At 28.7% G+C, this 26,770-nt stretch overlaps 1 long non-coding RNA gene across 1 annotated transcript in view; it reads right to left on the bottom strand.

The window, feature by feature from the left end:
• Window positions 1-20,600: 20,600 nt before the first annotated feature.
• LOC139425316 (uncharacterized) overlaps window positions 20,601-26,770 on the bottom strand; it is a 44,937-nt gene continuing 38,767 nt past the window's right edge. Inside the window, exon 2 of the long non-coding RNA XR_011636509.1 lies at window positions 20,601-20,815. This is a non-coding gene — a long non-coding RNA (uncharacterized lncRNA). The remainder of the gene's footprint in view (window positions 20,816-26,770) is intronic.

Here is a 26,770-nt window from a genome sequence, read left to right as displayed (position 1 = left end):
AACCATCATGGATTGTTGGTTCATGAGAATCAAACTTCTCTTAATGATGGTTAGCTATTACAGCATTGAAGTATCATTTTCGATCATGGAATGATGAAAGTTCCCATTAAACCATCATGGAAATGTATAGGTGGAACCATCATGGACTGTTGGTCCATGAGAATCAAACCTCTCTTAATGGTTAGCTTTTAGAGTATTAAAGTATCATTTTCGATCATGGAATGATGGAAGTTCCCATTAAACCATCATGGAAATGTATAGGTGGAACCATCATGGACTGTTGGTCCATGAGAATCAAACTTCTCTTAATAATGGTAAGCTTTTATAGCATTAAAGTACCATTTTTTCGGTCATGGAATGATGGAAGTTTGTTGGCATATGAAAAACCATGAACGCACAATGGAAAATGTTGGAGGATGGTGACCATCAAATGATGTTGGACCATCATGAATAGCACTGAAACCACCATAAACCATCAAAATGTTTTGATGGGACCATCAGGAATTTTGACTTAGATACAGACAGCAAATGTAAGTTAAAGAGAACTAGTTATAAAACAATATCTAATTTATTTTTGGAGTTAAGTAATGCTGGTGTGTTTACCAAACTCAATAAATTTGTCGCGTTTTGATGATGGAGAAGATATCGAAGAAGCGTTGGTTCGACATAGAGCTCGGTTTCAGGCCTAATGCTGATTGAAATTCAATAAATCAAAACTCAAAAGTTAAAGAAAGAAGGATAGAGACATATTGCAAATAATTTTACAAAATTTACCAGCCATACTAATGTTAGAAATAGTTTAAAAAATTTAAAACCATTTTTTAGGAACAACATTCCTAAAAAATGTTAACAACGTTCCAAATAGGACGTTCTTTATGTATTGAATCTACATTCGGTCTAATTGTTCGCGTTTGTCACTATGCCCTTAAACTTCAGACTAGACTATGTTTGTTTCGGAACTATTTTGACGAATTTTTTCTCAATTTTGAAAAATCCTTTTTTACTTTGTTCCTACACTCTTTTGCTGAAAAAGTTCTTACCAAATTTAAACAAACTTTTCTGTTCTAAGAGTCTTCAAATTCCTTTATGCAATCGTACGTGAAAAAAACTAATTTAATTTCAATTATCAAATTTTTAATGGTTTTAATTTGTTTCTTTTTTCAGTATATATCTGAATACCGAAAAGTACTATGAATAAAACAGTTTAGTAAATTACGGTGATTCACTCTTTTCTATCGAAAAAAATTTCTCCTGATAATTCAATCTACAGTTTTTTGTAGTAAAAGTTTTTATATTCCTTTAGATAACTGCCGAGAGAGAAAAAATAGACATTTTTAATTACGATTTTCAAAATTTTATTGCTTTTATTTTATTTCATTTTCTATAAACATAAAGCATAATTCTGAAAATTATATTAAATAAAGCAATTTAATTGTGAAAGAAAAAGAAATTGCAATTTTTCCATATTTTATTAAATAATACCATTCTCTATCATTTAATGATGATTTTTTCCTATTATCTACACAAAACCTAAACATAATTACAAACAACGACAAACAAATGATGACAGCTTTGCTGTCAACTTATCTTCATCCGCCACGAGCCGTGTTCAGTGAAGTGTTGTTGCTTTACTGATATTCTCTCATCAATCCACTCAGTCATGTAAACCCGTGAAAGAGATAAGATGAAGTCCGTGCAAACATGAGTTGAGGGAGAGAGTTGATCCCTACAATAAGAGATAGTAAATATGTTTGATTTGTATCAAAATATACATGAGAGAATTACATTTAAATAAAATTGGATTGGACAATAACTGGCGATATCAACAGTGCAAGAAATTTCATGGGACGAAATATGTGAGTGAATCTTCCGGTGGTATAAATATCCAAAACTTAGTGAGGATGAATTTTTAGAATAGAATTGTTTTATTTAATTCTAAGATAATATTCACGTCAATTAGGAGCAAAAGTCTTGCTTGGTCTAAATCTCACATCTCGATCTCAATCTCACCATTCAAGATCTCGACAGGATACTAATACAAGAGCATTTACTCGCACGACCATGATTTTGCTAGTACAAATATTTAGGCTGGAATTGGCTTGATTCTAAGACCAGGAGTAAGAAATCTTGCAAGAATAAAATGTCACAAAGGCAAAATATCACATGGATAAAATCACTGACAGAATAATATAGAGAACATATAATTTAGTGAGGACTTTCGGTCGCACGATCATGATTTTTGCCAGTATAAAATCACGAGTCAGAATTGCTATGAAAACAGACTTGATTCTAAGACTGTATATCTTGAAGTCTGAATTTTGCATGAACGAAATCAGATTGGTACAAAAAATCAAATGGGGGATATTTCAAGGTGGTAAAGTGTTGTGGACACAAACTTTCTAACGCAAATTTTCTAGCGTGATCATAGTTTCATCGGAACAAAATCTGCCGCTTACAAATACTAAATATATACCTAGTAGAATATCTGCGAAATTTTAACTTCGATTTATAGAGTCCAAACGAAATTTGTTTAGCATTATTTTTGTTCCATTCAAAATTCTATCCATTGAAGTCTTATTCCTCTAGATCTTAAGAAGATATTTAAATAATTAAGAATGTCCAACAAATAGGATATATTTTGTGCTATTCCACTTTCCAAATTTCGTCCACCTTCCACCTTCCTAATCGATCTTCTATAGCTCTACATAGTTTAAATTTACATCACAAGCACTTGTTTTCTTTTGCTAAAATCATTCAACACTGCTCTTCTTATAGAATTATATCTATTATAGAACTTGATATTTGGAAGTCATTTTATACTTTGAAATATTCTAATAAATTATTTAATGATCTTTCTATTATCCCACCGTTTCCCAGAATTTGGAAGAATTTTTTAACTTTATCTGTTGTACCCTGCAGTTCTCGCCAAAAGAAACCCTTTCTCATCTCTAATTTTATTTTCTTGTTCTAACTTGTTCCTATTGGTTAAACCGCTTTATACGTGTTTGTCTCTCTACCATTATTTGGCGTTTAGACACTTAGGCAAGTTTCAGTTCATAAAATGACCAGATCTAGAAACGTTTTATTTGTAAAGGAATTCCTGAAGTACTATCATTCAAGCAAAGTGACGAATTAATTAAGTATCAGGAATAGAGAATGTTTTCTTTTCTAAAACACTAATCAATAAAGAAAAAAAAAGAAATTTTTTTAAATTGATGCAAATTTTGAATTAAAAATATAAATCATTCATAAATATTACAAGATTTTATGCTAGACTACGCGATTCATTCTAAAAGACTATTTTGACATAAACTAAATAAGTATTTCTTTTTAGGGAAAAAAAGTGTAGATATTAGAATTTTATTGGCTTAATTAATTTTGAAAACAAAATGTAATCTTATAAAATCTTTGCTAGAAGAAGGATTAGTAGTTTAGATAATTTCTTTTTCGTACTAATACCATGAGGTTAAGTTACCTCATTTTTTTACCAATCACATGAATGTTTTGTAGTTAGAATTTTCTTAAAAAGCAACATTCATATCATTTTATAAATTTTATTTTAGTGTCGACCGTTACACAATGATGTTCACCCTCTCATTCATTGTAATTTTGGATCTAAGTCATAAGACAAAGTGTCAAGGATGTATTAAGAATCCGTGTTTAGATAGGAACTTATGAAAACTTCTTAGATTTATGTAATGACATTAATCATTTTAGGTAATTTTTGCCATCACAGTGGTTTGAACAGGCAAACAAATATTTATCTATTTCACTTTTAAGAAATAACTATTAAAATATAACTCTAAAAACAAAAGTAAACATTTTCAAAAGTAACTAATTTCAATTATTAAGAAATGCTAAAATGCTAACTGTTAAAATTTAAATTTCATAATGAAATTATTTAAAACGTAGGTTAGAACAAGTAATAAGACATCTTTCAACTTTGACGATCAAAAGATAATAATAATAATAAAGCAGGTAATTAAATAGTTTCAAAATTATGTAGTACAAATATGCTAAAGACTATATTACTAAAATTAACTGTGCTAGCGTTCACAAATGTGCAAAACTGTTCGTTGAATATTCCGAAATACAAAGTAAAATATTTCGTATTTTTCAACTTTTAAGAAATTCATTATAAACTCAAAATTCTAAGAAACGTAATAATTCAAAGATTAGAAATGAATTATTTGAATTAATTTTTAAATTAATTGTTAGTAATTAAAAAAGTTTCAACTACACTGTTAGAAATTTCTCGGATAAAATTGTTAAATAACAATTCACCGTAAATAACATTGCTATTTAATTATATTCAAACAGGAAAGTTAAATAACCATAAATAGGATTGTATCCAAACTGCTAACCGTGAGAAAAACCGTTTACTAACTGCTCTCACTGATTACGGCTAAACAACCAGAATTTTATCCCACTAACTAGGCCCACCTAATTAGTTCCTTGCAGCTAGGAACCTGTAATAGCTAAACTGCACTCCCCAATTTGTGATCCTGGGTTATAAGAGTACGAAACTCTCATTCATGCTTAGATGGCAGCACTATAAGCTGTTGAACTATATTCAAGTCCAGTTAATTTCCCTTCTATAGTTTGGAAACCGTGCTAGTCGTAAATGGTTAAAACATACTAGTTATAAACGGTTTTAAAACCGTAAACATAAAAATTGTTCTTTACTGCAAACTTTACGGTAAATAGGATGAGTATAGACTGCTGTCAGATATCTTACTATAATTTCAGAATGAAAATTCTAACAGTGTGCTAAAAACATTATAAAAAAAAGTTGATAAAATTAATAAATCTTAACTAACCTAGATCGCTAAAAATGTAACTATTAAATAACAAATAAAGATACTGATTAAAAATTCTAGTATCATAAGCAAGTTTTATAATTAGTTATTTCGTCTCATGAAACAAAAGATTTTGCATTTAAGAAACTATTTTTTTTTTGTGAAATCTCAGATCTTTCGATTTCTGTTATTCGAACGCAATAAATTTTGGTGCGCAACGATATAGTTAAAAATGTTCTTTTGTTCTTTTCCTTTATATTTAATTAGAGCTTTTCAAGTAGCAAATAATAATCAAACATAGAAATAAAACAAAAAATACCCGAGTGCTAAATTAGCATAAAATACGTACTTGCAATTAATAACTTCTGAAAAGAATTTTCGTGAACTAGCCGTAATTGAAAAAAAACTTTTGCTTTCAAAACCAAAGAACTGTAGAATATTTGAGAAAAGGTACAATAATAAGATGCAAAGTAATTTTCCTTTCAAGTAAAAAAATGAATAATTACGTTTAAATGGAAAAAAAATCTGTTTTTATTTACGAAATGCTTCTTAAACTTTTAAACGTGTGTTTTTATTAATTACTTTTCCAAAAATTTCAACTAATACTTAAAATGGATATAACTCTTTATACTAAACCAAAGATGCAATGCATCTCATTAAGATTTGCTCATTTAACCGGATAATTTTTTTGCAATCTTCTTCTTTCATTTGCAACAGGAAAAAAAAAACGAAAATCCTGAAGCACCTGCCTAGGTACCTTATTATGCAAATTAAATTATACAAAACTTCATTAGGTTTTTTCCGTAATTAATCTAGAGGTTCTTTTCGCTTTTCCGCAAAAAAGTTTTTTTTTTCCTGCTGAACTTGTAATTGAAGCGTTTTTGGGGAATCCAAAGATCGTCATTTGATTGCATTAACTTTAAAAGAATTTCAAATTGCCCCGCTTGCAAATAGGGAAAAAAACGAGCGATTCGTAATTGAATTTGCAAATCAGTTTTGAGTAAATTTTGTTTTAAGTGCTTTTTCGCACGTTTGGATGTGAAGGATATACTTTTTGTATAATTTTTTCTAACGCGATCATGACCTTTTCTACTCAATTTAAAATTAAATTAGCCATCTAAGAAGATTTTTTCGTATTTTTTACTGATTTGAATGTAATTTTCGATTGTAAGTGAGCCTTTAGTCTGAAAAAAAAAACGTATAAAATATTCATAAAAGGAAAACCTATAGTTTGAACAATTTTCCTCATTATGTTTTTAGAGAGAATTTTTTATACATTCGAAAAACTTCCTGGTTCATGATCAAATCATTTCATTCAAAAATATATTTTATTCGTATTACTTATTATTATGCTTAAATACTGTTTATTTTATATTCATGTATTTTAATAGTAGGGGAGAGTGGGGTCAATTGTAAAATTTTTTACTTAACTATTTTTAACTAACAAAAAATCCAATGTATTATTAGTATTAATTGACAGACGAGTAAAGTAGACTATCCTCTACTAGAAAAAAAAATAAATACCTTATTTTAAATGTTATTATATTAGCTATTAACAATTTTTGACAGTCTTGCACTTGTTACAATTGTCCCCATTTACGGGGTCAACTGTGACAGTTCATAAATTCAACTAAAACATAGTTAATTATGCATATTATCATAGTTGTGATATATTTTTTTATTGATCAAAATATAGTGATATTTTAGGAGAAAAAATAATAATGAGCAGAGACCGAAAGGGTTAAACTTTTTACTTTAAGGGGTTAAACATTTTTATTTATGCTGTGAAAGGTGACAAATAAAATAATGCACATGCAACATAATATAAATGATATAGGAAACTATTGGTGGTTCTTAAAGAGTTAAGTAATGGTTTGTAAACATAAGATTATTTATTTTCAGCTGTTACAATCGTCCCTTTACTTATTGTTACAATCGTCCCCAAGACGCCATTTCAGCTTCATTTGTTAAAAACAATGCTAGTTAATTAACAAAACTAATCTTTTTTTGAAATGTTAATTAAGGTGTCCATTTACATATTCGGTTAAAAAATTTTATTTGCTTAAACAAAATTACTTTGTTACAATATAATATTCTAATACCAAAAATAGTATTTACGTAGCGTGAAAATATCTTTTGTGATGTAACTCTTTCAAAAGTACATAAAAATGGTTGCCAGCAGGGGTGTACATGTAGATTTATTAAATACACCTTGTGCGCCACATAGGAACCAAATCAAGAACCCGACACTCGAAATTTTTGCTCTGTTACAATCGTACACAGTTACAATTGACCCCACTCTCCCCTACGCTCTTACTATTCATGAAATGATCAACGAATATGAGATAACAGGTTGTAGCTAATAAAAATAATTCAAAAGATAAATGTGTAATATACTTTAAATATATAAGTATACTTTCATAGTGTATGCTTTTTACATAATATACACACGTGTATTTTCAATAGCCTGGTATCTAGATCTACTAGTGACAAAAAAAAAAAAAAAATAATGGAGCACTCTGAATAAATTTTAATCTAATGATAAAATCTTCACGTTCGAGGACTCAATCTTAATGGTTCGAGGAGGTGACTTCAAATATGCTAATTATTCAGTGCAGGCGATATTTTAAGTTACGAAATCAGACGCAAATACGCACTTTCTCTGAATAAACAACATACCTTTTTTCGACGGATTCTGATTTCTGATCCCTAATATTTAAAGGGTAGCCGCAAATTGGGAAATAGGGTCCTAATATGTACAAGAGAGAGGTCCAAAGTTTGGACCCCTTAATGTTAGTTTTTCGAGAAAATTAAAAAATGTTTGCTGACAATTATAAAATTCGTTTATCCCAAGATAATTTCATGCAAAAAATGAATTTTAGTAAATATTTATTATTCTTTATTGTTTATTTAAAAAGTAATAGTAAAAGTAAGTCAAAAAATTTTTAAATTGTATGGTATACAATTTTTTTATATAATTTTAAAGTACCTAATTTGACAAGGCAAAATACAAAATTTTGAGCGAAACTGGTTGAATAGTTCCCGAAAAGCTGATGTAATTGACAAAGTAATCAGTATGCTTAGGAATGAAACAACATTTTAGAGAATTAGAATGACCTAATATGAGAGGATTAAAAAAAATTTGGGTTGTCGCGTTAAATTGTCTAGATTTTGAACGATTGTTTTGAATATTCGAAGCATGTCTTTTTTCCGTTTTAATTTTTGAAGTCGAGGAAGTTTTCCCATTGACACAAGAAGGAAAAAATTCTGTAAAAATTACCGTACTGTATGGTAATGACATTTCTGGTAAAAACTAAAACATAATTTTGGTTAATAAAATCAAAATATATGATATTTAAATCACTCATTTGGTAATTTTTCCGTTCATTAGGCATCGGTTTCCCGGAACTCTCTGGTTTACTCTGGTTTTAAAAATTATTGCTCCTATTCCACACATTTAGTAAAAAATACAAAATTGAAACTAAAGAATAGTTTTTATGACATGCTTCAAGATATCATGATAAAATTTCAAATATTTTACCACCTTTAGCAAATTTTATCGCTTTTTATAAAACCATATTTTAATGTTAATTTTACCAAAATCATTACCAAAGAGAGTTGGAAAAATTACCGAGCTTTTCGATATTCCCATAGAGCGAGAGGCATGGTAACGTTTACCATATTCTGTTAATTTTGACCATAATTTTTCTCAGCATATCTTTTTGCTTCAGTTTCTTGAGATTATTCATTTAATGACGATTGAACTATTTTTTTTAACTTTTGGCAGTTAGTTAAACTATCTAGCTTTGAAAAAAGAAATTCCACTTGAGAAATTTCTTATTGAAAATTAGCTTCTTTCTTTTTTTTTTCATGATTTCCTTAGCTGATTTCGTTAAATTTTCAAAAATCACTCAAAGTAAAAATTTCAGTAAAAAGCAACGTGGGCAATGAAACATTTTACACAGTGTGTACCTTTAATTGTAAACAGTGGCATAACGCTAATTTCAAGTTAAATAAAACTCAATTAACTCTGTTTAGCTTTTTGACCTTTTTTTAGAAAATTAAATACTTATTATTTGACCTGAAACCGTAAATAAATTCAAAGCTCAATTAAAGTGAAGTTTTTTTTAAAGAAGCGTTTTAAAAGAAATATAGGAGTGTAAAACTCTAAGAACACATGCTAGTAACTACACCGCCAGATGTACTTTACACAAGGTGTTTAATTGAGCTTTCTTAACTTAAAAACATGAATACATTCAGAAATTTACTTATGCGCATCATCAATTACAGCGCATTGTTAGAATCTTGGGCATAATTTCAATTCCAACAATGCCAAAATTATTTCCTCCTCAGTCATATCAGTTCATCCTGATGCCCTTGAATCTTGTTTAATCCATCTAAATGCTGATTCCCTTGTTAATGACATAAGTTGCTCCATACTTTTTTACTACTGCTATATAACCTGAACAATATATACATAGTTAAGTTATTAAGCCTGAACACCAAAAATATTAAATATATAGCATCTTCAATTTCTCAAGAACTATTCGACTGATTTGGCTCAAATTTTGCATTTTGCCATGTAAAATAACATGCTTTAAAATGTTGTAAAAAACTACCTTACAATTATTTAACAACACTTACAATTACTAACAATAACTTACTAAATTACTGGTAATTACTAAACAATTATATACCTTACAATATCTTAATTTTTTCGACTATTAATAAATAAAATGATAAAAAATTAAAATTTATTTAAAGCTATTTTTTGCATGGAAATATCTTTGTATAAATGAATTTTATAATTGTGTTCAAAAATTTTTCCATTCGCTTAAAAATTTCTTGAGATATGGTGAAATGCTCGAAAAGTAAAATTAGTAATAAAAGCTCCAAAAGTTCGGTCGCTTTCCTAAGCAAACTATGGGGACCTTATTTTCCAGATTAAAGCTACCCCTTAAATTTTGGAGGTCAGAAATCCAAATAATTCGAAAAAAATATATGTTTATTCAGACAAAATACGTTTTGGTGTCCAATTTTGTAAATTAAAATAGCGTATGTTCTATTTTATTAACATACTTGACATCACCCCCTCGAGCTATTAAGGTTTAGTCCTAGAACCTGAAAATCTGTTGGCATTGTGGCAAAGGTTGTCGCTGACATTAAAATCAACCTTACAGTACTATCATGGAAGGGTTATTGTGATTTATTTGTGGATTTCTTATTAAAAAAATTTCCATATTCGTAACTATATGCGTATATTCAGTATACTTCAGTTGAATATTTTATCCTGTAATTTTTTATGACCAGGGAGCCGCGAAACGGAGAGTACCTCAGGGAGAAACGATGAAGCTCAGAAAATATAGCCTAGGGTGGTATTTTCATTGTGAATGTACGGAGCAGTGACTGTCTATTACTGCAAAGCATTTGAATGATGAGAACAGTCAGTACTTATCATATCTTCACAAACTGTTCGCCACTAATGCAAAATTAAGTCAATCTAGCTGGCTTTGTCTCGATTTGTATCTAATATTATTTTACTGAATTTTTTTCCTTTAGTAATTTTATTAATAAAATTTAGCTTTCGTGCTCACCATTATTTAATTCTGAATCCTAGTGAATCTTTAAAAAAAAATCATTAAAAAAATATTATTTAACCAATAAAAGCACAATTATTTTAAAACTTTGCCTTAGATGTAAGTGCATGGTTTTGTTAAAAAATATTTTATAAAAGTTTATAATACTGACTCATTATTTACTCATGAAATTAACGAAAACTTTTCTCCCATATTTTATACTTGCAATGAAAAATATTTTAAAAGTTTAGTTAACCAAATTTTAAATTGAAAAGAAGACCCTACAGAGTTAAATTATTAATGAAATAAAAGAGATAATTAGATATGACACTTTTTATTTTAATTCAATAAATTAGTAAACTGATATAACAAAATAATAAAAGAAGAATTGTTGCTAGATAAGTTATAACAATATTGCATTTTTATTGGTTAAGTATTCGATTTTTTTAACTAAACTAATTTATGTTAATTAAAATTTTATTATTTAAAACTAAGAATTAAATATAAGTTTTCACGGAAATGTTTTTTTTTTATTTATATATTTATTTAGTTTTTTTAAGTTTCCTTTAAAGCATTGATAGCGACTAAGTACTTTAAAATTGTTGATAATTAATTTTAGGAAGAACGAATTTTACGATACTTGGCACTTTAAGGAACACAAAAGAGTTGACAGCAAATAATATTTTTCTTTGATTTCCGAGGGAATTTACTCGCCAGCAACTGTAAACACGGAAGTTGTTGCCATTTCCCAATAATCAAAAATGCTTCTTTTACAAACAAAATATCGCCCTTCACTACAAAAGACTGCCTTACCAAACTTTCACAGCTCCATCATGAATCGAGCCGGAAATCGCGCCGATATCGCTGCCAATTCTTTGCCTGACTTGACTTGGCGCCCATTTATGGCATAAAAAAATATTTCGTTCTCAACAAAACCACAGGAGGGATTAGAAGGGGTTGAAACATCTCAGATTGATGATGCTGATAATCGAAAGTGAAGTGTCAGTGGAACAAAGTATTCGCAGGAAAGAACAGAACCCCCTTCAACCAGTTCATTTCTACCCCCATCCCCATCGGTGAATTAGGAGGCTTCTCAAATCAGAGCCTCTGATCTCTTTTAATTAACTGAGAGAACAAATAAATTTGGCTTTGTCGCACCCCACTTCCTCTTTTTGGTATGTCGTCACTTCCGCCATCAGCGACTGACATTACTCATTACACCTGAAGCAGAATTTTTTTTTACCCGCTTCTCAATTTTTTTTTAAAGTCACCGAATTGGCTTTTTTTATTGATGAGATAAGAGATCTTTGTTTTCTAAAGTTTTCTCAACTAAAAGATGAATAAAAAAAATAATACTTATCGTTGTGTGGCAACACCGGAAAATCGTTTGGCGTTATTATTTGAGAAAACATTTCATTTTCCTTTTTTTTTTTTCTTTACTATTACGATGGGACTAACTGTTATTTATAGAATATGATTATTTTAAACTTAATTAAGAATAAGACATTTTTAACTTATTAAATTTATATTTTTGAACACTTTGAATTCTTTCTATATGACTTAGATTAAATAAATAGGCAGTGATGGAGTACTAGACATAAGCATAGCTTGACGAGGGAAGAGGCGCACTTTTTATTTTTAGAAAACTGATCAACTACATCTATTTTAAGTTTTATGTATGCATTTATATATATAGATACATATGAAAAATAAATATGCATATATATTTAAAATAAACGAGCAGTTTTCTGAAAATAAAAAGTGCACCCTATGATACATTCGCGTCAAATACGCGTTCTTAAAAGTTTTGTTTTATTCTGTAATTTTATTTTTAAAAAAGGAGATTTTTTTTAAAAAAAAGTTGATTTAGTTACATGACATATAATCACATGCCAATATCATGAATGATAAAGCATGAATTAAAATTATATTGAATCTTGCTTGGTATAAAAACAATTATTATAGGTGATGTGATATCCTTATGATTATCAAATTACTTAATGTATTATTTTAAAAAGAATATAATTTTATAAAACGTTATTAAAAAAACATTAAAAAAAAGCGCCATTACCGTAGATAGGGGAAAGGAAGTTGAAACATCTATATCTGTGTATTTTGCAAATTATTTGACATACCCACATATAAAATACTTCATAAATAAAAAACTTCACAAGTACACGGAGAAAATAATAAATGTTAGGAAAATAATTTTCTTGCATAACTGGAAACTCACCAGTGATTTTATTATTTATTACAAATAATAGCAATTTTTATCGAGAATAATTCGAATTCATGGAATATTTTTACGTTCAGAGGATTTATTTCGTTTTATTTTCCATTTAATGTATTTATTACTACTTTTTTTTATCTATCTATTTATTTATTTGTTTTTTAATACTTATTTACTTAAAATCACGACTATTATTTCTACGTTTTGATGATTTATTCTGTTTTGCTCATTCATTTCTATAAACTCACGACGAGAAATTTTACATTCTAAAAACATCTTTGTAAATTTTGGATAGTAGACCTTTAATTTGTACGGACCAGTTCATTTAATTATAACGAGCTTCAGAAAAAATTATTAGAAAAGATCATTAATTATACCAACCACCTCCCTCTGACAAAAAACGCCCAATGCATGTATGCAATTGCAACGAACTTCAGAAAAAATAATAGAGTTGATCATTAATTTAAACGATTATTTAAAGCTTCCTAAGCCACTCCAGGGTTGTACACTCTTTTCGATGGCGGTCACAGCATCTTATTACGAACTCTCAAAGATTCAGGGTTCGTATATAGCCGTGGCCAAAGAACATCTCTCTCGATCTCCTTATCTATTGGTGACCACGAACAACGAAAACGCATCTCTCTAATTCCTCGCCTTGCTCCATATTTCCCCTTGCATTGGCGAACTTTAAGCCAGTGGCCATATATTTTACGAGAAAATATTTATGGGCAGAAGGGCATAAATTTAATATTAAGGTCAGTGTCTGGAATACTTTTTGACGATCACTGACAGTAATTCAGCAGTGAGATTTCTTGGAGTTTATGTTTCGAGGATTTATTCATATTTATTCAATTTTATACAGTCCCGCAGTGGACTGATCGTTAAGACACGGTTGTCAGCAGATCACCAAAGTCAAGCATCACTGGCTGTGATCAGTGTGCGGGTGGGTAACCACTTGGATCAGTCTGCGTAGGGACCGAGTGTGTGCGGTATGAGTCCTCGTTAAACTGTTCTACCGTAAAGTGCTCGACTTCCCATGCAGGTCGTAGGGCTACAGAAGCGCGGGGGCCATCCCCTCTGCAGAGGATCAAAATTGTGATGGCATGTCTTCGGATCATCCCCAGGGAAGCTTCCCAGACAGTCGCCAATAGCCCATTGTGCAGCTCTAGTGCGACGTAAATGAACTACAACAACAACAACCCTTTTATGCATAAATTTTTATTTATATAAATTCTGCGAAATATATGAATATTTGATTCTGCGAATCAAAATAACACCTTACAACTATTTTTATAAAAGCAAACAAAATTTTATTTTAAAACTTCATCTATAGCGGATCAAATTGAACGTAAGACTACTAAAATGCATGTAATCCATAAATAATTTCACTTCAATGGTCATACTTTTCCAAAAAAGGTACCGACGAGTAAGTCCTAACTCGTTTCTTAAGCAAAATTTATTCATATTATTAAACAGTCTCTTGTAATTATTGTAGAGACTATAACCTGATTCACATTATTGCAGAGAGACTATATAACCTAATTCGACTCAAATAAAAGCATAATTAACACTTGCATACAGAGATTTAGATGTGTAAGCAGTGGTATGGACTCTAATTATCTCAATACTTAACTAAATTGAATTATAAATTTAATAGTCAGAATTTAATTAATTAAACGTTAATTCAAGCGAATAGCAATGTTAATGGATTATTATAATTTACTAATAATCCTTCAGTCTAACCGTGTTGTTTCGGTTGAACTATTTAAAAGTAATACAAATTAATTGCCAAATTTAACAAATATATATTTTCCATTCAATGTTAAAATTAATCTTTCATTTTAAATATTTGCTTAAAATATTTAGCCCAGGGTTCAAACTATTTTTTAAATTTAAAAGCTGCTTAATTCCTTTTTTAATTTTGGTTCTGAACTAATTGATTTATTTATAGTTCGCGTGAAAAGAGAAAAGATTTTTTTAACAGAACAATTGAAGAAATACAATTGTAAAATAATTGATAATTTTCATTGAAAAAGTTTTACTTTTAAATTTTATTTTGAATGTATATTTGAATTTAATTTTGAATATTATGTTTTGAATAATAATTTATATTCTATTATTCATTTAATGTGAATGAATAATAAAATATAAATTATTTTTTATTTGTTTCAGCACTCTCATAGGATTTGAAACTTGTAAAATGTCAGGCTGCTCGAAGAAAAAATTCTGCTGAAATTGCCATTTTGTATGGTTAAAACATTTCTCGTAAAAAGTGATAATTCTGGTAATAAATATGAAATATACGTTGTATAAATAATTCATATGGTAATAATTCCCCTTCATATGGTAACAGTATACCGGAAATTCAGGTTTTCCAAACTAAAGGCCGTATTACCTCACATTTAGTAAAAATTACAATACTGAAAAGTAAAATTACAAAAATTTCAAAATTATAAAACAGTATTTCGTTAATAATTTAATCAAAATCATAACCAAAACTCTTCGATAACGTTACCGTTCCTCTTGGTGTTTCCCCAGAACCAGAAACATGGTACATTTTACCATATTCCAATAGTTTTGACCATACTTATATTCTCAGCGTAGCTTCAAATAAAATTTAATAGTTATCGACTCTTTTTACCTTTGTCATGAGAAATTATAGATTTGTTATATATAATTAGCAGTCTCCGCTGTCCAGCTATCTACCTTTTTCAATATGCAGAATTTTAAGTATCATTAGTTTTAGTAAGTTTGTACTTTCAAAAGACAAGACAATACGTATGTATAAACTTATAATTTACAAGTGACATTGAATTTAATTTTTGCTTCTCTAATGTACACATTTCTAAATTTTTTTTGCTTTAGTGCATTTTTTTATTTAACGAAAATGAGTGTCGTGGTGAATTTGGAAGAAAAAAAAACGATCCAAATTGGTTTACCAAATTCTCGAGTTATTAAAAAACATCAATACAGGCATGCCGCTTTTATATAAGAAGAGCACTAAAATAAACTAATAGCTAAAACATAATAAGAATTAGAGGTAACTAAGGCTTAGAAGAGTAAAAATCTAATTTCGTAGATTATTGGCAAAACTTTTATCCTAACAAAACATTTATTAACAAAACAACCATTTCAAAAGAAAATAATAATAATAAAAAATTATTTTCCTTTTAAGTCAAAAACTTTTAGACTTTTCTTAACGATGCCCAAAAAAAGTGAATTATAAAAATAAGTTATCACATAACAAAAATCAATTACTGACATCTATTCAACAAGTAAGACTTAAGTTGCGTTCGTAAAAGTAGACTTCTTCATATAAAAAACATTTTTTAATGATATATAAACTTATTCCTCTCTAATGACATTCCTTTGTGCATCAGAAAAAGAAAAAATGGAAATCTTAAATACTTCTATAATTAACTACATATATAATTCCCGTCTATCTAGAAGATAAGCCTTGTCGCTAGCATCTGGCTCAAACAAAAGGATGAAGAGAGCATAAAGCTGGTTGTAACGGCATAACCTATGCAACTTGAGGCCATATTTTCCTCTCCTTCATGTTTCAAACCCTTTTTAAGTCTCCTTCAATTAACTTGTGCTCGACACGATGCATTAATAAACCCCCAAGAGCCCTTGTGATTCTTTTTTTTCTCAACAACGCTATTCTTTTTGTTCTAGTTGGTTAGGGAACTTTATAGGGAAAAGTAATATTTCGATAAGGATATAACTTCACTGGGAGGGAAAAAAAGGTTAAAATTTCAGACTTTTGATAATTTCTCAAGACTGAAGACACGTGAGTATTTAAAAGGCATTTTCTCCTGTATTCATGAACTCGTGGGAATTAGCTGCTTTTGAAAGTGCAAAGTGCAGTCTGAGCCTAACGTGCAAAGGATGAACAATCTTTTCGAATGAAATAATTTTAATGAATTCGTATTAAACTTCAAAGAAATATGATCCTTTTGGGATCTTTGAAAAAGTTTTCAGTTCTCTTTAACTAGTACTGCTTATCAGTTTGATTTATGTTTACATGTTAAGAATAAAGGTTTTTATGACATGTCTCAAGATCAAGACTTACTAAAAAGAAATATATATACTCATATACACAAACATTTGTTACCCGTTCCACTAGTAAATTATTAAAGTTTTTATCAGGAAGTGTATTTTTATTTACATTTATTTATTTTTCTGATTGTACTTAAAGTTTTTCATCAAAAAATATTCTTGAAATGTGCAAAACATAGCACAATATTAAAAAAATAGGTTTTATTTATCTAAAATTAAAATTAAAATCTTTATAAACTCGTTTCATTTTCAGAAAAAAAAAACGTTTAATGAAGTGTAATATTTATCACTTAATTTCTTTTTTCAACTGTAAAAGTTCAGCGCCCCGCTGCGTTGATAAGCTGAACCCCTAGTTATAGTTTATCGGTTTCTTTGTTATTTTTAATTGAATTTTACTTTAATTCTTAAAAAAAAAACTATTTTTTATTAAAGCAAGAGAAAGTACAATTTTCCTTATCATCTACAGTAAATTACGACTTAATTTAAATATTTTAATTATTTTCCATTTTTCTTGTTATTAGATGTATGTATGTTATATAATACAAATTTTCATTAACACACGAAGAAAAGAATCCTTTGAAAATTGATATATGGTGCTGTATAGTAATGACCTTTTCAAAAAAAAAAAAAAAAAAAAAAAAAAAAAAAANAAAAAAAAAAAAACACTTTTTTCTGGTTAAAATCAAAATATAATGAATTTCAACTATTCATTTGGTAATTTTTCCGTTTGTATTGGTAACGATTTATAGGAAATTCCAGTTTTCAAAATTATAGTTCTTATTACTTCACATTTAGTGAAAATTACTAAACTAAAAAGTAAATTTAACCGAATAAATAGTTGTTATGCCATAGATGGCATAAAAACTATTATCGAAAATACTGAAATAAATTACCAAATTTTACCATCGTTACCATATTTTATCACGTATTATAAACCGTATTTTGTTGTTAAATTTACCTAAATCATTACCAAAGCTCTTCAGCAAAAATTATCGAGATTTTTCGTGTTTCCAAAGAGACTGAAATATTGTAAATTTTACCACATTCTACTAGGATTGATTGTACTTTTTCTCTTGGTGTATCATGGAATAGGACACGGATTATGGAATATGACATAACAGTATTTCGTCCGTGAATATCATTCGTTCATGCTATCAGTAGATTCCGTTTAGAACAATTGTGGTTTTAACTTTATATTTGGAATTTATTCATAAATGTTAAGTCCAGGCAATTTATGTCACAGCGTCAGCCAACTCCATATTTTAGTGTAAAATACGGTTCTGTCGATGTTATTCAGCATAGTTCTGGATTTATCTGTATTTGATGTTACGCACCTCACACAGTAAAAGTATTCAAGAAACCTAAAAATTTGTGCGTATATATTGATAGAATAATGTATGAAAATGAAGACTCTCTATTTAGGAATGTTTCAGTTTAGAATAAGGGCATTATTAAAAAAATACGAAAAAACGAACTAATCTCATCGATCTACGAAACAAAATCTTATAAAAAATATTATTTCAAACAATTTAATGGTTCACATTAATTCCATAAAAGGTAGTTTTAAAACGCCTATGTATTGCGCAGCCAATCTTTCACTGTATTTGGTCGCTTATTAAATGAATGCAGCATAATTGTTAAAACTCATACTGTAAAAAATGGATACTCAAATCACGAAACTTTCTTCGTTTTTGACAAAACTGTTTTCTTATGTATTCTCCGAGCAAAAATTTCGTCAAAAGTACGAAATAACTATCGTCACTTCTAAGAGGTAACGAATTTCTTCAAAATTAAAGAAATATTTCGTCATGCTATTTTTTCCCCAAAGAAAATAAAAACCTCGTTGTGCCTAATGTATAGCAGAGCATACATAGAGTAGAGAGTTAAATTACACCGACGCCCGTTGCGGGATTCGTAACCAGAATCTTCCAGGTACGAGACCTTCACCACAGTACTACCGGTACTAGAACTCCTTCACTTACAGTACTAGAACTCCTTCACCTCAGTACTACCGGCCAGGTTAACATGTCACTTTATTTTTGATTGTCCAGTCCTTATTCTTGTTTCGTCATTCTAGTCAACAATCTCTCGCAACGTGTTACGATAAGGTTTCGAGTTGAACATTTTCGTCATATATTTGAGAATTTTCGTTTCACCACAAATCACGTGATTCAGTGACGAAATGATTCTCAAAATTAACGAAATACAAATTAAGGATTGCTGAATCATGAAAAGTGAGAGTTTAATTTCTGAGAGTGCATGCATAAGAAGTATATGATAATTAAGTTAAGATTTTCATGACATAAGTGATGAAACTGTAACTGATAATTACATCAAAATTTATTTTCCTGATTTCTTCTTCCTTGATTCCAACGACGGAAAATTTCAGGGAGAAAAAAACATTTTCAGCTAATCCAGAAGACAAAGGAACTCCTGGATCAAGTATTGGGAGAAATTTGCTTTCCTGGAGGAGTTTTTGATGGAACTACCCCGCATTTGCGTTACATGGAGAGGAAAACCACGATAACCTCCCACTGTAAACCTGACTGCAAGGGGACTCTAACCCAAGATCCGTTTACAACTGAGGATATTTTATGTCTGCACTGTAGTCGGCGCGAGCCGAGTGCCGTATGTCCAGCCATGTCTGGGATTCGGAAGCGATTCACCTTATTGGAAGGCGAAAGCTTTATCCCCTAAGCTACCACGGATATCTTTTTGAAATTGAAGGAGATCTTTAATTTGCGAAAGCAACAAATTACACAATACGGATAACACACGGAAGAAAATGATGAGCAACAGTGAGTGTAACCTCTACTCTATCCTCAACTCTATAAGCAATTTCGCAGTTCATCACTGACGTCGTAGAATGTTGGTCAATGTCTGTTTAATTTTGTGCATTTTATAATCTTTATTCAGCTGCAAATAAAATTTTTTAGCTATTCATTTGCACATTAGTAGAGCTGCATCGTATAAAAATGATTATCACGGATATGGAAATTATTTCAGGGTATATGGGCCTTTATTCCATTTTTAAAAGAATAAGGGGTGAAAGGGGAATAGATTTAAGTGACTTCTATTTTGTACTTTTTTGATTTTTTTTTCAAACGTTGAGTCGATTTACTAATAGTTTAGAAGCTATTCAGGTTTTATGTCCGAGAAGCAGTCTTTTTTACTTATACCTATTTACGTATTTAACATTGTTATCTAGGTAAGTGAGGTATGTTTACTTATGAGTATTATTAAGCTAAATCGAATGATAGTAAACCCGTATTGTCTGATTTAATAGTCTATCAGTTTTCACATTCATTAAAGTTTTCGCGGGCACAAAGAAAGAACAATTTTTGCCTATGCAAATTTACGCAGCTGGCATTGTTATCTAGACAATTGAGGCATTGTTTTAAATGGAATTTTTTACGTTAAATCCAATAAAATCAAAATTTATCCTTTGAACTAATAGTTTAAAAGAAACGAGAGTTTCATGTATGAAACATACAATTTTTAACATACCTTTTACTCATAAAATACTTATAACATCAAAACTATTATATCTATCAAATAGATTTTGTTTTTAAAATTTATTCTAAAAATTATTCATAAAATAATGCCTAACTTGTAAATAAAACAACGTCTTAAAGTTTTATTGCCTTATAATTAATTAATTAATCTTACATTAATTATAATTATCATCATAAATATTACTTTTACGAATTACAATTTTTTCAAGAAAAAAAATGATTTTCAAATACAAGAGGTTTGGTTTTGATAAATTAAATGTCATACTTAAGTTTATTATTGCAAAATTTAAAACATTCATTATTGGTATTATATAATCTAATAAAAAATTACAAGACTTATTTTAGAACAAACGTATTGTAACATACAATTTATAAATTCGAATTAAATAATAACTAAAAAATCATTACATTGGAAGCACTCATTTTATGTACTTTATTATTTTTGTTACGGCTTTAAATGTGCTTTGCATTTTGAACAACACAAAAATCAATTTAAAAATATAATATTTAATGTTAAGAACATTTAGAACATTATTCATTTACATTTTTATATTTATTATTTTAATTTCGAGCATAAAAACAATGCTACATCTGTTTCCTTCTACATCAGTTAGACAAGATTCTGCAAAATATCTGAAATAAAGGAAAGAGAAATTACTAGCATGATAAAATATTACCAATACATTATTAGAATAACTATTAATTTGAAATTAGGGTTAAGTCTTCAGGTATCCGTCAAAACCCTATTTTAAGTCGAATAGATATTTTGTTTACAGTTCTAGGATTATTCTATGCACAAAGAAATATGGGAGGCATAATTGATTTGGTAATTTTTATGATTGGACTGGAATTTATTTGTTTTAGAAAACATAAATTATATTAAAAAAACATTTTTTCTCCATTGAATATAAATCTATATTAAAGAATTAGTAAGATAAACTTACATACTTGACTCCATTCTAGGAAAGCAAAGTAGCAAATGATAAATGTATGTTAACTTTGAATAAAAATAGACAAAATATTATGCAAATCATCATGCACCAAAACAAAGAGGGGGTGAATGTAGAAACAGATTAGAAAATAAAAGGAAAAGAATTGCGGAATATATTGAAAGTTGGGATTGTGGAATTTGTATTTTTAAAAATTACTTCTTATATATTATATTACTACCTTTTTTCAAACTTTTAAGTAATTACCGTGAAACAGGATAACTTTATGGGAGACAAGGTAAAAATTTGCCATACATGCTTCCTGAGTTTTCTAGCTTGTTTCTGTTTTAAAACAGGCTTTTTAAAATTTAAAAGAATTCTTAGAGGAGAATGAAAGAATTATTTTGCAAATAAAAAAATTAAAAAATTATTTCAAATAATTGAACACATACTTATACAGTCATCAGAAATAAATATTAGAATTTAAAAAGGAAGAAATGTAATATCTATCATATTTTATATAATGCAACAGGATTTGGCGATTTACTTGGCAAATATTTTAATGCGGAACTTTTCGCCAGGAAAAATCATTATCTATATAAAAATGAAATTATTTCGATCTAAAGTAATCAAAACTTTGGAACAAATCATACTAAGTTTTAATTTTATAGTTAAGAACAAGTAAATTTTCTTAAAGAAAAACATTTAACTAGAAAATAGTTTACTGCTCTTACCACCACTAAAATGATGAATAGGTTGCTGTTATTGTACATCAACTGCATTGAGATGGTCATCTCATCATATGAAAGTACTTTTAATTCTTGAATTTAAAAGAAATTGTTAATTTTAAGCTACAAAACTGTTCCATTTCATCAATGAAAAATTTCACTCGATCATTCTCTTCATTTACGTTACTCTTCCGGCATCTTCCGAGGTAAGGAACGAAAGTTCTGTGCCTGACTTAGAAAAAAAAATTATTTACGTTATCGCCATTTTTACTTACATTTGTTAACGTCATCACATAGAACTGAAACGCTATAAAATGCAAAATATCTGATTGCTCCAAGTGGGAGTTGCTCTTAATTATAGGCAATTTTTTTTTTATCAGCGGAGAGAAACAGTTGCTGATATTTTGGGCAACTGTGATTTCTATATCACAAAGTATTCTCGAGCAATTTTTGGAGAAAGTTGTGGATACGAATGCGCATACTGTTGACTTACCGGTTTCGTTGCCAATAACTTTCATTGTGTCATACCCATTAGAAAAAGTTAAAGGTTAGAAACTTTAAGTAATGTGTTTTGAGATTCGCTTAGATTCTTCATGATTAATCAATAAGTAGTAAAATAAATGAGATATTTTGTCTTAAAATTAAGAGCAGCATTTCTTTTCCATAAAGTAATTTTATGTCAATATCTTATTACGCAACATTTTATGATGAGCATATTTAATTCGCTATCTAAACTTATTGACCTTTTGACAGTTTCCAAATAGTCTATTAGAAATATTAGATTTTTTTCTAAGCTTCATGGGCTGAACTGTATCTATATTTAAATCAGTATATACACTTACTTAACGTTTTACTTTTAAAAATAGCAAATAAGTTTCAGTTACTTTAATAAGCTTTGTACACTGAGAAAAGAAGCAGGATCAAAACCACCAGAACCAAAAAGATCGGTAATTTTTTCCGGAGAGCTTTGTTAATGATTCTTTTTAAAATTAGCAATAAAATGTGGTTTTACGATATATGATTAAATTTAGTAAATGTAGAAAAATTTAGTAATTTGATCATGATAACTTAGAGCATGGCATAAAAGAACATTTATTCGGTAAAATTTGCTTTTCATTTTTATATTTTTATACTAAATGTGTGGTAATAAGAACTAAAATTTTGAAAAGTAGAATTTTCGGTAAACCGGTAGAATTTCCGATACCATATGAACGGAAAACTAACCAATTTAATTGTTCAAATTCGACATATTTTCTTTTAATAACCAGAACTATTTTGTTTTTCATACCAAAAATTTCATTATCATACAGTACGATAATTTTACCAGAATTTTTACTACGAGTACAAAATTTATATAATTTTTTCGCACTGTTAATAATTAATCTCCTTTGTAAAAAAACATTGAACGGGTTTATAAGTAACTGAAAGTTAAAAGAAATATTAAAATTGTCGATAAAGTTTCAATGGTAATCGAGCAAAATGATTAGATTTAAATATTCTCCCAGTGGAAACGGGAACTAAATCAATAAAACTTAATCTGTGTAATGCAATAAAATATTTTAGTTTTATTTTATAGAATACTTTTTAATTTAGATGTAACTGTCTGCTCATTTTCAAAAAACACAAAACAATAGTTGCTATCTCAGAGATTGGTGTGTGAAGCGAGGTGGGGCATAGCTTTCTAATAGAGTTAAGAAAATAATTTTGTAATTTTAAATACTATAAAAATATACTGTTTAAAAACAATTTGTGACATCAAAAATTTCCATTATATTTAAGTTTTTTAAATACAATGTCAAATTCAGCCTATCCCACATTTGAAAAAAAAATCACTTTAATGTTTATTTCAAGGCATTTTAACTCTATTCAGAGTACTATTCGAAAATATAACTCAATCTCAACATTTTACATCTTATGCAATAATTAATTCCCGGCGAAACAATTTTGCACTCATTAAAAAGCAAAACTCGCCTAATTATTCAAAAATGTAATAATTAAATTAAATCTGTATAATTCACTTAATTTTTTTTAAATATAATAAAAACGCAGACAAGCTCTTAAGAATATTACAATAAATAGACGAAACTGTTAGAATTGAAAATTATATTTTTAATTATTATGATTCAAATGACTATTTCATGAAATGTTTTATAATATCACTATTGAAATATTTTCATTAAAAATTATTATGAAAAAATAATGTATCTATACATGAACCAAAATTTCTAAGCACATTATAAATAAATATTTAGCTAATTCAATTTTTAAAAAAACTGCGATTTAAAAAGCATAAGCTATTTTATGTTTATTCACCAGATTATATCAGGTATATTTCAATTAACTCAAATTATTTTAAAAAGCTTCACCTGCAGATGCACATCCCCCTCATATCTATTCAAAACATTTAAGAAAAAGATGGAAACTTAATTTATTATGAATGATGCTTTTAATATTTTTAGAAAGAATAATATTTTTTTTAGAATATCAATTACTCTATTTATAAAAGAAAAATCAGTCTAGACGGAAATCTATTTTGTGAATCATTATGAAATGCAGTTTCAGTAATTCTTTGAATCCAATCGAGTTTGTTGCATGCTGTAAAAATTTATGCTATTTTGTTATTTGCCACGTTGTACGATTTAAGTTCCTGGAAATTTCGATTAGGTTTAAACTTATTAAGAATACTATATATTTATCTGCTATGTGATTTCGCTATTTATTCATTTGAAATACAAAATAAAGTCTCTCACATGTTATGAAACTCACTATAAATTAGTCTTCCAATATATGTTATTGCAATGGGTAAACAATTTATTATGAAACATGTACATTTGATATGTTTTTGATGTTGCGAAATAAAATATCTTCTATTTTAGGAGACTCACTTAACTTTAGTCCCTTCGTAAATTTTATTCGGTTCGGTTTTATTCATATGCAAACAAAATCTCTCATAAGTTAGGAAGTTTGTACGAAACTAATCGCCATATATATATTATATGTTTTCTAACTCAATAATTTCAAAAAAATATATTTTAAGGAACTCCATTTTAGATAAAATTAGAAACAATTATAATAAATATGAAATTTATAAAATAAATTTAAAAATTGCTTTATGAAAAGTTCAACCAATTTTTCTATTTATAAAAGCATATTACGAGGAAAAAATACACAAACATAACATTAAATCGCCAGTTTAAAAAGCTTAATTTGTTTAATTATTAAAACATAGAGAAAATAAACATGATTTAGTAACATAATTTGAATTAAAATAAAGTCGCCTACCTAAAAATTAACATACATTAACTATATTTGCAGATAAGCAGAATGAACGAAACCAACATTTATCAAGCAGTATAGCAAAACATTGGTCTGGTTAGAAAATAAACAACAAATAATGAAACTTTTATTGACTTTAATTACTGACATTCGTAATATAATTTGTAAATAAACAGATGACTATTTTCAAATAATCCATGAAACATAAATTAAAAACCAAATTCCCTTATAGACAACAACAGTTCAATAATTTAAATTGAAATGAAACGACTTGTCTATTAAAATAGATAAATAATAAATTTACCCACATTATAAATAGATATACAGATAGAACATTTAAGGATTATAACCAAAATGAAACTTTGCTGAAGCGAAGAAATAATAAAATAACTACAATTTTAACTTATTTCATAACCTAAACCATATCTTATTTCTAAATAAGCACTTCATACTTTTTTGTATAATCCATAAAAGCGCTCAACTAAAAATCCGAAGTATCTCATGGACAAAAATTTTAAAAAGTGAATATAATTTAGCTCAATTTTAACGGAAATAAAGTAGCGTACCTAAAAATTAATGTATCTAAAATGTTTTTTTTCCATCTTACAAATAGAAAAACATATCTTACGTATTATAACTAAACTGAAACCTTACTGGTGCGAAATAGAAAAAAAGAACTTTAACTTTAATTCGCATAATAACCTGAACCATAACGTGCCAAAGCAATAAAAACTCTTATTGACTTTGATTACTGACCTATTCGTAAATAAACCAAAAAAACAATATTCACATAATTCATGAAAACGCCAAACTAAAAAAAAACAAACTGAATCCCTCATGGACAAAAAACTATAAGTAATGCCCTAGAAAAAGAACAAAAAGTTAACCTTTCTCTTTTGAGGTAAGGGCAAAACGAAAACGAGAAGCCATCCATCCAAAATGATCATGGCTCCCTTATGCTTATGCTTACCTTATCTTTATCAGCATTCACGGAACGAGAAGACTTGTAAAGAACAAAAACCATCCGTCTCGGAGCCCCGAAAATATCACCCACATTTTTTTATGGACAACACTAGAAAAAAGAAACCCTTTTACCTGGCCATTAGTGCCTGGGCATTGCAGCATAAACGGACTCGTGGTATGGTGCCTGGCTTTTTGCCTAAAAGAGAGCAGTATATATGTCAGGGGTGTGTGGAGGAGTGGAGAGAAGATGGCAAGCAATTTCTAGGATTGCTAGGATTCTTGGGTTAGTCTGCTCCAAATCTAAGTTTGCCCAAGGGAGCAGGAGCCTAGAGTGCTCCGGGCACGGTATGTAATAACATGTAGGGTTATTGTTATAGAAGAAGAGGTGTTATTTATCTTCTGCATGTTATATGCGGCAGGTAAGTTCGCTAGAGAGCAGATTGTATGTGTTTGTGTGTGAATGGAATGTTCTTCTATTGTGGTACAACGCAGTTCTACCACCCTTTTTTTTTCTTTATCGTTTAAAAGAAGTTGTGATTTTATGAAAGATTCGTTTTGCAGAGAGTGCATTTTTTTTATACTTTTATATCATTAAAAGTATATTTATGTGTAAGAAAAAGCATGAAACTTTGAGTACATAATGTTTCAGATGATAAATATACGAGTACATAAACTTGAATATATTTTACTTC

This window comes from Parasteatoda tepidariorum, chromosome 3, assembly GCF_043381705.1.
Source record: "Parasteatoda tepidariorum isolate YZ-2023 chromosome 3, CAS_Ptep_4.0, whole genome shotgun sequence".
In the NCBI taxonomy this organism is placed as follows: Eukaryota; Metazoa; Arthropoda; class Arachnida; order Araneae; family Theridiidae; genus Parasteatoda; species Parasteatoda tepidariorum.
Note: the sequence above shows the minus strand (reverse complement) of the source record. Positions and strands in the feature narration are given on the sequence as shown.